Source organism: Onychostoma macrolepis, chromosome 05, assembly GCF_012432095.1.
Source record: "Onychostoma macrolepis isolate SWU-2019 chromosome 05, ASM1243209v1, whole genome shotgun sequence".
NCBI classification, from domain to species: Eukaryota; Metazoa; Chordata; class Actinopteri; order Cypriniformes; family Cyprinidae; genus Onychostoma; species Onychostoma macrolepis.
The window spans coordinates 30,039,897-30,053,730 of NC_081159.1; the positions used below are offsets into that span (position 1 = coordinate 30,039,897).

The 13,834-nt window shown below is 45.0% G+C and overlaps 1 pseudogene; it reads left to right on the top strand.

Moving 5' to 3' along the window:
* Window positions 1-9,058: 9,058 nt before the first annotated feature.
* Window positions 9,059-13,834, top strand: part of LOC131540563 (uncharacterized) — a 252,006-nt pseudogene continuing 247,230 nt past the window's right edge.

A 13,834-nucleotide genomic window follows, 5' to 3' on the forward strand; every position in this document is an offset into this window, starting at 1 on the left:
GGGCCAGTGAGCCCGAGGCAGTTGTGGGTCCACCACCATCACTACAGCATCCTCGGTCAGATCCTGAGTCTCATGCTGCCACTTAAAATGAGACTGAAGGTTAGGCAGGTAATGACGTGTAAAGTATGCCCAGAAATGATCAACTACAGTCTGAGCATGGCGCCATCGACGCTTAGACAGAGGTTCTGGAGTGTAGACGACTTGGGGTAGTGAGTCATCCCGCCGCCCGATGAGGAGGAAGTTGGGGGTGACCGGGTCTACATCTGCTACATCAGATGAGATGTAGTCTAGTGGTTTGCCATTCAGGATACCCTCTATCTCAACTAGCACGGTGTGCAGAATGTCTTCTGGCAGGGATTGACTTCTTACAACAACCTGTAGGGCCGACTTCACAGATTTGATCTCACGTTCCCATGTGCCGCCAAAATGCAGGGCTGCAGGAGGAGCCATCTTAAAAGTAATCTGCTGGTCTGCCAGCTGTTCCTGCAGTTGAGGTTCCATTTCTTGCCTCTCTCAGCTCTGTTTCGGCACCTTGGAAATTAGTTCCCTGGTCAGAGATAATCTCTGATGGAGTACCCCGTCGGTCTATGAAACATCTTAGGGCAAGTAAGAAAGCATCAACATCCAGGCTGTTGAGGAGATCGAGGTGTATGCAACAGCTGGTCAAACATTTAAAGATCACACCCCATCGTTTCTCTGAGCGATGGCCTACTTTGACAGTGAATGGCCAAAAGCAGTCGACACCTGTTGAGAAGAATGGTGCATGATGGGGGTCTAAAACTACTGGGTGAATCTCGGTTGGACTCGAGCCCTCCAATCTTCGAAGCCGTTCTCCAACTCGAATCAAACTTAGTGCCTGATCAAACTCTGGTGCTAGTGTGCTCAGACGACTAGAAGAGGGCACTGGCTTACCTGCTTTCAAGGCTTTGAATTCTAGTGGCAAGGATTCAGCTTGGGACTTCAATGCTTCTGCACTCCGATAATCCGGACTAGGTGCTCCTGCATCCAAAGCAGCCGTCCCATGAAGGGACTGGAAGTTGCCTTAACAAAGGCCTTCCAGGAGGTGAATTGAGCTGTGTCAGGCATCTGCAGATTCCGGTCATCCTGTAGTCCACAGAATACAGTCTTTCTGGTTTCTAAGGAATCATCTCGATTCTCCAGAGGAGGTATAGTTGGCCACTGATCTGGTGGTCCACGTAAGAACTGAGGTCCCTGATTCCACCTACTGGGGATCGCCAGCTCTACGAGTGTCTTTCCCCGAGTGATGTCATCTGCCGGGTTACTTGCTGAGTCCACATATCTCAGCCACTCTAGTGCTGACAAAAACTTCATATCGGCAAGACTCCGACTGAATCCAGGTCAAGACAGTAGAGTCGGTCCAGAGTGTGGGCCGCCCTTGACCTGGCCATCACGAAGGAGGTGTGGATTTCACCCTGATTCTCAATAAGCAGGTATGCCACTGCTCCGTAGGCCACCTCGGCCACATCACAGAAAATGTGCAAGCTGAATCTTGACGCCTCCTCACTGAAATGTGATGGAATATAACAACAGGGAAACACTACTTTGGCAAGGTTAGGTAGTTCCTGTTCCCATGCTCTCCACCTCTCAAGAAGATCTATGGGAAGATTCGGGTCATCACAACTTCTTGGTTTTCTGGTTTCTAGACTAGAACTTTATCCCTGGTGGTAAAGGGGGTGACGAACCCTAAAGGGTCATATTGGGATGCCAGGACTTTGTAAATGTGCCTCATTGTTGGGAGACACTCTGCTGTTGTGCGGTGTTTGTAACCCAGATGGTCATCCAGGCAGTGCCAGATCAGACCTAGAGCTGGCTCCTGAGGGTCGGAATGATTCTTTTGCAGCCATAGCTCTATGCTCTCTGATTTTGCATTAACTGGTAGGTGCTTAACAACTGAGGGGACATTGTTGGCCCACTGCCGGATTTCAAACCCCACTGAGGCGAGTACAGATCTCATCTTGTTGACCAGCTGCCTAGCTTCATCTACTGTAGGCAGTTGTCAACATAAAAGCACTGTTCTATCGACTGCCTTACTTCGACATCACATGGCTGGTGGTCCCTGATGTACTTCTGAAGTGCGAAAGTCGCATAGCATGGGCTGCAAGTCATTCCAAATGGTAAGACTTGCCATTGGTAAATATCAGGCTGATCTCCCTTCCGCATGTTTCAGGAGAGGTTCATCCTCCGGCAGGAGTTTTACCTGATGGAACATAGCACGCATGTCACCGCTGATTGCGACCGCGTGCTTTCAAAATCTAATAAGGACTCCTAGTAATGAAGCACCAAGGCAAGGGCCAAGAAGGAGCTGCTGGTTGAGGGAGAGAACTTGATGGACGAAAGAACAGTTAAAAACTAGTCTGTCCTTACCGTTGTGGTGGACAAGATGATGTGGGATAAACCACGATTCCTCAACTGAATGTAGAATCTCTAACGGGACCTTGACAATATGTCCTGCATCCAAAAGCTTCTGAATCTCGGCCTCATAAACCTTGGCTTTCTCTGAATCTTTGCCCAAGCGTTTCTCTGTGCTCCTGAGATTGTGTAAAACAGAATCCCTGGTACCCTTCAGTGGTGGTGCATTTGGTGCACGTAGGTGAGGGGTTGCATAACGCCATGCTCCATCCAAATTCACACGCTGTGTTCTGCTCTCCAGCTGTTCCATGGCAAGTTGGTCTTGTCGTGAACGCATTACCAGCTTCTTGTTGCGTTAAGGAAGAACGTCCAATTCCCACAGCCGTTCCACCTGTTGGAGAATAGGATCTCGCGCTGCAGAAAGGGAAGTGAGTAAGCACTGTTAAGGTGATATCTGGTGCGAAAGAAGGGCATCTGGTCCTTGCAGCAACCAACCATGCTGCGTGTGTACAGCGGCTGTTCCACCATCGGGGCCCAATCTAATGGGTTCCGTCGCAGTGATTAAACCTGGGTAGTCGGATCCAATTAAGAGTAGGGGCTGAACCTTACAAAATGATGGAAGTGAAATACCCCGCAAGTGACAATAACTCCGCTGAAGTCTCTTGATCGGATACGTCTGCTCAGTTAGAGTCAGGAGAGGTGCAGAGAATACACTGGCTAGGTTGTACCTTTCGTTCAGTTCGGACTGGAATGAAAGCTGAAACTGGACTGATTGTCCCTCCAGTTGGGTAACATCATGACGAATGGTTCGAAGGGCCATAACCTCCTTTTTTCTTTGTAGGCCTAGTTGCTGGACCGCTGCAGGGGAGAATAATGCTGCGCTGTGCACCATCATCAAGGATGGCGTAGGTTTGTATAGACTTCTCACCTTTCCACAGCAGCACGGGGATGACCTTTAGGAAGACACGTCCTGTAGGGCTAGGTGGTGTCATTTCATGTAGATGCAGTCACTTGCTGTTGTAACTAGCATGATGCTCGGGCCCTGCTCTGCTATGCGATGGAGAACTCTGAGATGCATATCCCCACACTTCCCGCAGTTTCTTCAGTGTGGACTCATTACATTTGTGGCTGGTGCATCTGCATTTTCAACATCTCTTACCATTTCTTATCCATTTGATAAGTCGCTCAGGTGGGCATTCAGTGCTCTTCACTGTGACAGAATAAACACAGGCGCTTTGATGTTCGCTGGTTTGGAGAAGCCTCTGTTCTGACGGGCTGTACTTCTTTAACCTTCTCGGCTGATTACTACCATGTGTAGAACCTGGTCGAAAAGAACGCACACGCATAATCTTAACCCCGGACATTCCTGAGTTCCTCCCTCCATCGCAGCATCGTAAAATTTTACAAATGACCAACACAACGCCCAAAGTATCTGACTAGCTTCCTGCCTGTTCTCCTTATCTCATGAGACCCATGAAGCTGGGAGGAGAACATCTGGCCATCCTTTGAAGAACAGAATCTTCAATGTTGTTCCTGACCAGTTTACCATAAATAAAGTCGAATAAACAGACAGTACAAAGCACGCGGGATCTGGACATGCTTCAGCACAGACCCTCCCTGAATCCCCTGACCGCTTTTGACCATAATTCAATGATGGTATCAACAAGGAAAGACAGATATACGTTGACCAGACCTCAACAAACCTTCAGCACGGTCAGCCTCATGACCTCATAACAAACCCCTTTTCTTCACTGCATTCCAAGAGAATACGCGCCTCTTTTCTCTTACAACAAAAGAAACTCTAGTTACACAGAGTTTCTGCCAAAAGGACAATTAAGAAAAGACTGCTGCTATTAAAGCAATATACTCAAGAGACAATATATATATGAATGTGGTATTTTATGTTTTTGTTATCTTGCTGTGGTTATTAGAACTTAGGATATTTTAATCTATGACTTAACCCGTTTAGTAGATAAAATTATAGGTATTCGATATGACAAATACCTCATGTTTGATATTGAATTAAACGTTATTTTGATTGCAATAAGGTGATAAGGATGAATGTTGACTTTTAGCATCATAAGGTATGATTATAACACTTCATAGAAATCTGCTAGGATATTTCCTCCATGTGACATATTTATTAGCAGATAAGGTATGCACGAAAAGAAGCCGTGCTGGGCGGGGCTCCGCCCTACAGAGACAATGTGATTGGACCAAACAGTGAATGGGATGGACTCAAATCAGTCCGATAAAAACAGACACCCAACTTTGCAAAGTGTGGGACAACTGGTGGAAAACTGCAAGGAAACTTGCCTGAAAGCTTGGGCGTTGCCCCCTGATCACGCTGCGAATCATTCGCAGACTTAACATCTAGTTTGATCATCTCAAAGGACATCTCAAAAGACACTCTGTCCACGTCTGACCAAAGTAACTTGCAAAGCCCGCAGCATAAGAACTTCAAACTTGCCATTCGCACGGAAGCCACGAATTCAAAGAGGATTCCCGAGTGACGTCATGCGACAACGACACATCAGCGCGAAAGTCCAGGACTGCCCTCCAGCAACCACCCAGAGAGAAGAACAGCCTTCAACTCAACTCAAAGCAAGTAACAAACAAATCTCTAATTTGCTGAGTTGAATTGAATGAATCTTTAAAAGATAACGATAGTCGAGTCTTCTGTTTGTGACGGCTCCAGGTCGTCTTTATTCTCAGGAAAGAGAATAGCTTAAACTTTCTTCAAACTGCTGTCATCTTGCCAGAACGTGTGTATGTGTGTGTATGTGTTTTGTATTGTATCCTAGAATAGTAAATAAACTCTCAATTCATTTTTAATGAATAGTCTGGTGCCGTGATTTTCAAATCTTAAATTATTTGCCAAAGATCATGTTACCTGTTGCTCATAAATTTCCCAACAATTCTTATTATCGTATCTACGAGACAAATAGAATTGCTAAAATATACTGTATTAATACTCACTGGTCGAGTCGGTAATAAGGTATAAATTATACATTTTTGATTAATATCAATTAATCTATACATTTTTTATTAATATTAATTAATCCGATCAAAATCGGATTTCTACAATTTGATTCCCTAAAGCTAAAATTTATAAATAAAGGATAAAACCTTACATTATAATGGTGGAGAATGCGGACATTAGTTTGATTTGAAAATTCATAACACCAGGAATATTGCTGTATCTTGTCTATTTTTAACCAGAAAAAATAGTGGAGATACAGAGAGACAGCGTTTGTTTGTTTGCTTGTTGTGGTACTGTATATGCTTAGTTGTGGTACAAGACACGAGGCGTTTTGAATGAAATAGCAACTTTAGTTGTTTAAAGGGAAATTAAGTGCAGTAATTAATTTGTCTGCTGAGACAAAAATAAGTCGCGCACGGATAGAGAAAAAAATAAGCGTGTTCCTTATTTTATTCCTGTTAAGGCCTTCCATAGTCTCAATCTGAAAGTGCGTGTCCCACTTTCGAGTGAACTATGTGTCTCCCTGGTTTTGATGACAATTAATCTAGCTAATTAATGGTCTCGGCCACTTTGATTCACTAAAACAGTGAACACAACACGGCACTCAGAAGGAGTGGCCAAACGCGTTCTGTGGGAGAATTATTGATCTTGATCAAGAAATGAAAATTGTGTGATTAAAAAAATCCACTGTTTTGTCTGTGAAAACAGATCAGAAGTAACGTTACGAGGTCCGCCGTGGCCTCGATAGCGTTATTGTATTAATTGCAGTAAATCTGTACATGAATTTACCTTAAGGAGTGAGAGTGGTCAGCGCTATAAAGATAGAAAATCTAAAATAGTGCTTGTGGTTTTTCCAAGTGTGAGAGGCACCCACAGCTTTGGGCTGAGAAGGGTCATAATAATTAATCTGTGGATTAATTTATCTCGCTCTAAATGAGTTGAGATTATTCAGCGCTATACAGAGACAAGAATCGACATAGTGCTTTTGATTGTTCAGTACAGAGCCAGCCAGTTCACGTGAATTAGACAAGCCGTAGCTTGAAACTCACCGGCCAAAGTGGGCGTGTTACTGACAGCCTTGGCCAGAAGTCCTCCAAGGCTCTTTTCCGGAAAACTTTCAGTGCGTGGGCCCTGCCCCAGCGTCATTTTTGAGCTTTTGTAAACAATAGCATAGCAAAAAAGCTAGCTAATGAGTTTGCATTGAAGCATAGGCCAAACTAGTAGCATTGAAGGCTAGCTATTAGCACGTAGCATTTAGCTTGTGGATGTCAATGCAGTGTTTTTGCAGTGTGTTTTGAAGTATTGATGCGATTACCCATCCTGAACTAACTCACACTAAGATTTGCATATCATTTCTATCTCTCTTTTACTCTCCCTATCTGTTATCGCTCACCTCCCATTTAAAATAACTTTAACAAATACAAATTTAAATAAACCATTACGGTGCACTGTGGCTAATTATCATAGGAAATTAGTTAGTGATCTCACCTGTGGTTTAATAAGCATTTGGGTAAGGTTTTTAGCGGGTATCAGTTTAATAACAGGTTTATTAATTCTGGGTCTTGGCCTCATTACTTTGATAATACGGTGATTAAGTAAATTATGAACTGTCCTATGATTTTAACGACATCAGTTGATACGTTGCTATTGTCAAGCATTTGAAATTGTTAATTGAATGTCAGAATTAATTACAAATTTGAAATTAATTTCATTTCATTAAGTAATTTCAGCTCTTGTTCCCACCTAGCAACATAGTCACGGATTAGTTAGTCATAGGGGCTTTGATAATTTGACAATAACATTAAGATCTTAATTATTGACTATCAAAGTGTTTAATTTTCTGGCCTGAAAATTTTTAATTTTCTTTAGAAGTAATTAGGATGGTACAGATTAATTTGTTCTTGTGACTTTCATGACACAAGGAGGAATTAGTAACTTGTTATAGGGATCCGAATTCAATTCAAGATAGGGAATTTAATTTCAAAATTAATCCCAAATTTGAAAGTTTAATTTAATTTCATTAAATAATTTCAGTTCCTGCTTCCACATAGACTGATTAACATGATTATAAGTGCTTTTATAATTTAATGAATTATAAATTGCTCTTATGAATTTTTAATGACATCAGTGAATGCTCTGAACTTGCTATCCTTGGGAAACCAATTTCATAATTAATTACGAGTTTGAAAACTCTAATTCAATTTAATAATTAATTACAGTTCCTGTTTCCAGATTGCAACAATAATTGCTGATTAATGAAATGTTAATTGCTCTGATAATTTGAATGACAACCATCTTTGGATTTTGATAATCGATTATCATTATTGCTCTGAAATTTTTAATTTGATCAAATTTTGGGTTTGGCTTCCCTATTTCAATGATACATTATTGAACAATTTAATCCTAATCATCCTACCAGTTTTAATGATATCATCATTAAAGTATAATTAGAAACCACAATTTCTAATTTGAAACTCTAAATTCATTCGCAATTAAGTTCTGGTCCTATTTGTTAGGCCTTATTTTCTCTCCTTCAGTTATTTAATTAACTCAGCTAAAACTTTATGGAGTTACTCTTGGTTTAAGCCTAATAGTAAATAGCGCTCCCCCTAGTGCTTGGCTGGTGAAGTGACATTGCCTCCACGGTAGGCCCGGCCGTGGGATTCCGCTGGACAATTTAACTTCTCATCAAACCTAGGACCTAAGAGCCTTAACCTCCCAATTAAGCAAAACCCCAAAAGGAAATTAGAGTTTCCTCAAAACTTAGGACAGTTGGTTTGAGCCTATTAAAACAGCAAAACTAACCCCCTAAGCGTATCAATCCAAACGCGCCACCACGCTGACACCCTTGTTACTAATCCTAAAATTGGGAGCAACTCCTCACTCTTTTTCCTCTTCTCTGGTCTCCTTGCTGCTATCTTCTAATTTGATTATTGCTACTGTTTGCTGAGATTGTGCCTGTAGGATTGTCACAAACAGAGGACCTTAACCCTTGAACAGGTATTTGTGGAACTTGAGACGACATTTCAAAACTGTTTTCCATTTAATGTCCCCTCTGTAAAATCCTACCCTGCCAGGCTAAAACAGATCACCGAGACGGTAGACGTCGAAAACCTTAAGCACACACGAAGGACACTCAAACTAGCGTTGTGATGTCAATTTGCCATTAAGGGACCAGCACTGTCATTGCTATTGTTTTCTTTCACCCGGAAAAAAATTAATAGCAATCACAGACTTAAAAAAAAAAAAAAAATCCCCATTTACAACCCTCTGACTAGAAGCACCCTTCTAAATCAGACTTAACAAAAAAAAAAAAAAAAACAAGAGAAAAATCTGATACCAGAAAGGAGTATTTTGTTTTTGTTTATTTTGTTTTGACTTTCCCTTACAGAAAAAAAAAAAAAAACCGGGAAGCATCCAAGTATTACCCTGTTCCTTGCTCTGTTGGTGTTCTTCTTTCCTTTCTCTGTTCTCCAGCTGTGTGACCTGTGTGTGTGTGTTCAATTTTCCCCCACAGAGGCTACAAATTAGAAGCACGCCCCCAGAGGACCACAGTCACAGAGAGCCACACTCAACATTAGCACACACTTTACATTGCACTCTTACACCCCTGTTTGCTTTGTTTGTTTTGTTTTGGTTTGTTTTGTTTTTCTCTTCAAGGTCTGTGTCAGTCGCGGTTTAAAATCCCCCTCATTCTGCCAAAACATGTCTCGCACAACAGAACATGTTGGCCACTGGGAAGACCTAGAAACATGGCTCAGTGTGGCGACGGACAGCCTCCTCCCTAAGGCTGCTGAAACACTCAAACATCAGACACAGGACCAGCTGGACGACAACATAACAAGCCTCATGGCACAAGACCCAAGTCAAAGCTATCACCGGCTCCTTAAGTCACACACTCATTGCCACCCTCAAGTTGAGCGACAAGCATGCTGCACAGCTCCAGCAGGAGTTAACACGCGCACAACGACGCATTGAGCAGCTGGAACTGGAAGCTCAGGAACGATGGGAAAAGCCTGATGAGGTGGAACAAGGCGCTGAGGAGGAGATCAATAAGCTAAAAGAAACCCTAGTAGCTAACACCCAAGAAATGGAACTGGTCAAGGCAGACTACGTTGCTCGTTCTAACAAGCTACAGTATGCAGAACAGCTACTGGAAAAGGCAAAGGCTGACTTCAGGGATAAAAACAGCAGAATCAAAGCCCTTGAAACTCACCTGGATGAGTCAAGAAACGAGATCAGCCACCTAATACGACGACATCAAAGAGGAATCCGATAGTTTCCAAGAGGAACTCAAGCATGCTTACGAACTGCGCCGGGAGCCGTCGAGGACACGACGCGCACTGACCTCACCCCTGCCGAACGACATCCAGTCCTGAAGTTCGCTGCTTCCTGGACAGGCAGCCTGCTCACACAAAGACTGATTACCAACTGCTCAGAGAAGCCCTCATTAAAGTCATTAAAGTAGAGTTTTCCGATCCTGACTCCGAACAAGGCATAGTGGCTGCCCTACAGCCGACTCAGACGAGCATAATTCAGAACTTGCAATGAACCTGACATGGAAGATGATTTGACTTCAACTTCAAAACTCTCTTCCTGAGAAACCTCCATCCCGGCTTAAGTCACCATCTTGGCGTTCTCGCATGTCCACGAACAATGAATGCTCAGCAGTTGCGAGACTTGGCGCAGAAGGCCTACGGCAAACAAAAGATGGCCTCAGAAAAGGGCTCCAAAACTCCGGCAGTTCTTGACTTCAACACTCAAAGTCAAGGGTTGGCTCTAGAGGGCACCCAACGCCAAGACACTGCCAGGCCTCCACCCAGAGAGTGGAATGCACCCTCGTCCAACAAAGAACGAGACTCCCACGCTGGTACCCGATCTAAACAGAGGTACGAACGCTGGGATGGACCAATCATGGGACCAATCAAGGCCTCAGGAGAATCAATGGGAGAGATCGTGGAACCAGCCAAGCTCATTTGGAAACTCAAGAGGGAAAAGCTCATGGGAATCCGATGGAAACTCCAAGGGAAAACGACAAACTCACCCTGGAGCAACCAGCCCAAGGAATCGACGAAAGAAGTCACAAAGATCCCAAGCTGACCGAGCTCAAACTGAATCCACACAAGAACAAAAGACAACACCGTGTTTCGACTCACAAGAGCTGATGAAAATGATGATGAAAGATTTCTTCCAACGAAAGGAGGAAGTTGGAAAAGAAGGAGAAACCAGATTAAGCCTGACTAGCGGCCGGAAGAGAAGGCAGCGACCAGCTGACCCAACCAGGCACAGAAAACAGCACTCCCTCACCTCACTCTCAGAGAACCGTAACTACCCTATCTTCAGGAGGACACGAAATCCCACGTGAAAGCCTAACAACAGAGTTAGACACTAACTCAACACCTTATCCTCGTCCAACAAACACCTGCTGACGAATCCCATCAAGTTCCTGAAAGTGCTGTCTTGCCACTCCTCCTACAAACACCACATCAGTCCTGATATCTTAACAATTTCCTCCCAAACTCCAGTCCCTCAACTCCTAGGCGATCTCATTGAGAAAGGTATAGCAAGAAAGTTTTACCTCTCCATCATCATCGAACGACACATCAGAGTCGAAGCCCTTCTGGACACGGGGGCCGACATTACTCTAATGTCTGCCGAACTCCTCGAGGAAGTCCAAGAAGGAGCAAAGAGGACTAACAGAACCCTCAAACTCCAAAGGTGTGAGCTGAACCTCCAAGCGTATTCCCACACGGGCCTACGACTGAAACATGTGGCTCCAATCCACCTGACAGTGGGATCAATGGATCTCATTCATCCAATATATGTCTCCCCTCTCAAAACATACCCACTCCTCATGTGGACACAAGTCTGTGAACCTCTGCCTTTCCAGTCATTAGACTCCAACGAGTCGCAGTGCCAAGTCACAGACACCGCCCCCAATTCACGGAATGATGGTGCAGTATCAGAACCAAGGCCTGAACCAAGCTCAAGCAGCAAGGACCAGGACCCTCTCCTCTGCTCACTGCAAGAGCCTGAATCAAACGCAGGCCCCCTTCGAATCATGACGGCAATAGATGTCCACGGCACGTCAGTGTCAGATGCGACACTAGCCCTGTGGGCAGAAAACTCAGCCATTAGCCTGAAGCTATTTAGAATATTGAAGCAAAGACACCAAAGTCTACCACATGTTGCTAGACACAGCCGCTTCCCTCTCAGTCCCTGTTCGACAACCATGGCCACCTCCAAGATCGTCTGCGCTGTAGACATACGATGGAACAACAGACATCTGAGTCACTACTTCTTCGTAGTCCCTGATCTACCTCATGACATCTACATTGGAGTGGATATCATCGTCCGGCTCAATGCTTGCATTGATACTGTGAACGACATCATATGGGCTCCCCCGTCATGTCAACTGACAACGTCAGTCAACCTCAAGAACCTCCAGTCTGGTCAAACCAAGCCAGACGCATGCGCTATGATCACTGAGCAAGAAGCCACAATACCTGCTTACAGCAAGAGTGTCAGTGTCCGCCTCAACATGCGACCTGGCCAGGCTCTCAACAGTAAGCTAGGCTTCTTCCAACCTTCCAGGACCTGCCTAAAACTCGGACTGACCCTGGAAGCCACACCTCTCATTGAAGTGTCATCCCGTGCTGTGTATGTGTTGTTCAACAACTGTACGGCCCAAGACATCCACGTTCCCAAAGCCAGTCACCTGGGTTGGCTCATCAACCAGGCGTTCCACGACTTTGAACTGACGGTACCTGTCATAGGCCCTATACCAGCCCAGCTGATGTCAGACGAATACACTGACACCATAACATTCACAAAACCTCATGAAGTCATTGCCATCACTTCCATTCTGCCGGTGGCCAAAGAAAGTGTCTGCCGTTCAGAACTAACAGATGATACTCACCTCGCTGTCTACGCTGTCTCAACACAGCCTGCGACAGAATCACCTACACAGGTGACCATCGGGGCCCAAAGCCCCTCAAATGATTCAGCTGCAGAAGAGCCCTACACCGGGTTCAACGCACAAATTCAGCAGATCCTGAGTGAGGCGGATGCCCTCCAAAATGAAGTGGATCGCCAAGGACTCAAAGAGGTTCTGCACAAGTACAAGGACTCCTTCGCAAAGGATTCACTGGACTGTGGACTGACCAACATCCACACCGTGCGCATCCCGACAAACCCAAATGCGCCACATTTGTGTGGCAGTATAAAATTCCAATAGCGTCATATAAGCCAGTGCAAGAAATTGTTGACTCCATGCTGGAAAAGGGGGTCATCCGGCCCTGTAACAGCACATACTCTGCCCCGATATGGCCAGTCCTAAAACCCAACGGAAAATGGCGGCCCATAGATTATCGCAAATTGAACCAACAAGTACCCTTGTCACGATGGCCTATGACCCAATTGGACCAAGAAATCCCAAAAATCAAAGGCTCGACGATCCTTTCCACACTGGAAGTCGCCTCCGGGTTCTGGACGATCCCTGTCCACCCCGAAGACCAACATAAGCTTGCATTCACCTTTGGCAATCGACAGTACACCTTCACACGGTGCCCTTTCGGCTACGCCAACTCACCAGCAGAATTCAACATCTTCCTGAACAAAGCATGCCCTGACGCCAGAGCCAGAGGCAACCTCGTTTATGTGGATGATGTTTTGATGAAAAGTTTAAGCATTGAAGACCACCTCAAAGAAATCGATCATGTCCTAAACCAGCTGACAACAGCAGGAGCTAAGATTGCCCTTCACAAAGGACAGTGGTGCAAAACCAAGGTGAACTATGTCAGCCTGCTCGTCGGACGAAACGGCATCAAGCCACAGTCGAACCGCATCCAAGCAATCCAAAGCATAAAGACGCCGACTAACATATCGGAACTGCGAAGCTTTCTGGGAGTGTGCAATTACTCACGACAGTTCATCGAGAACTATGCTGACATCGCACGACCACTAACGTCCCTCCTGAGAAAGGATGAACCCTTCATTTGGACGGAAGCCCAGGACACAGCTATGAGCCAGCTCAAACAGCGCCTGTGCTCTGCTCCGTGCCTGGCTTACCCAGACCCGGGAAAAGAATTCTATCTGGATGCTGGATTCTCCAGCCATTGCCTCAGTGTAGGCCTATACCAGCTCCATGACAAAGACAAGCGAGTGGTCGCTTATGCCAGTAAAACGCTGCTTCCCCCAGAATGCAAGTATTCAGACTGCGAAAAAGCTTTGCTCTGCACTGTTTGGGCTATCCAGCGTTTCTCTAATTACATCGGTGCACAGAAAGTCATCATCGAGACTTGTCATCAACCAGTCACCTACCTCAACAGTGAACGAATCAGAGATGGCGTGGTGACCAACGCACGCATAGCTACCTGGCTAATGACACTCCAAGGACGGGACGTTGAGGCAAGATATGCCCAAAACTACAAATCTTCACTTGGAAACGGGCTAGCGGCCTGCCAAAACTGCTCAACGGAT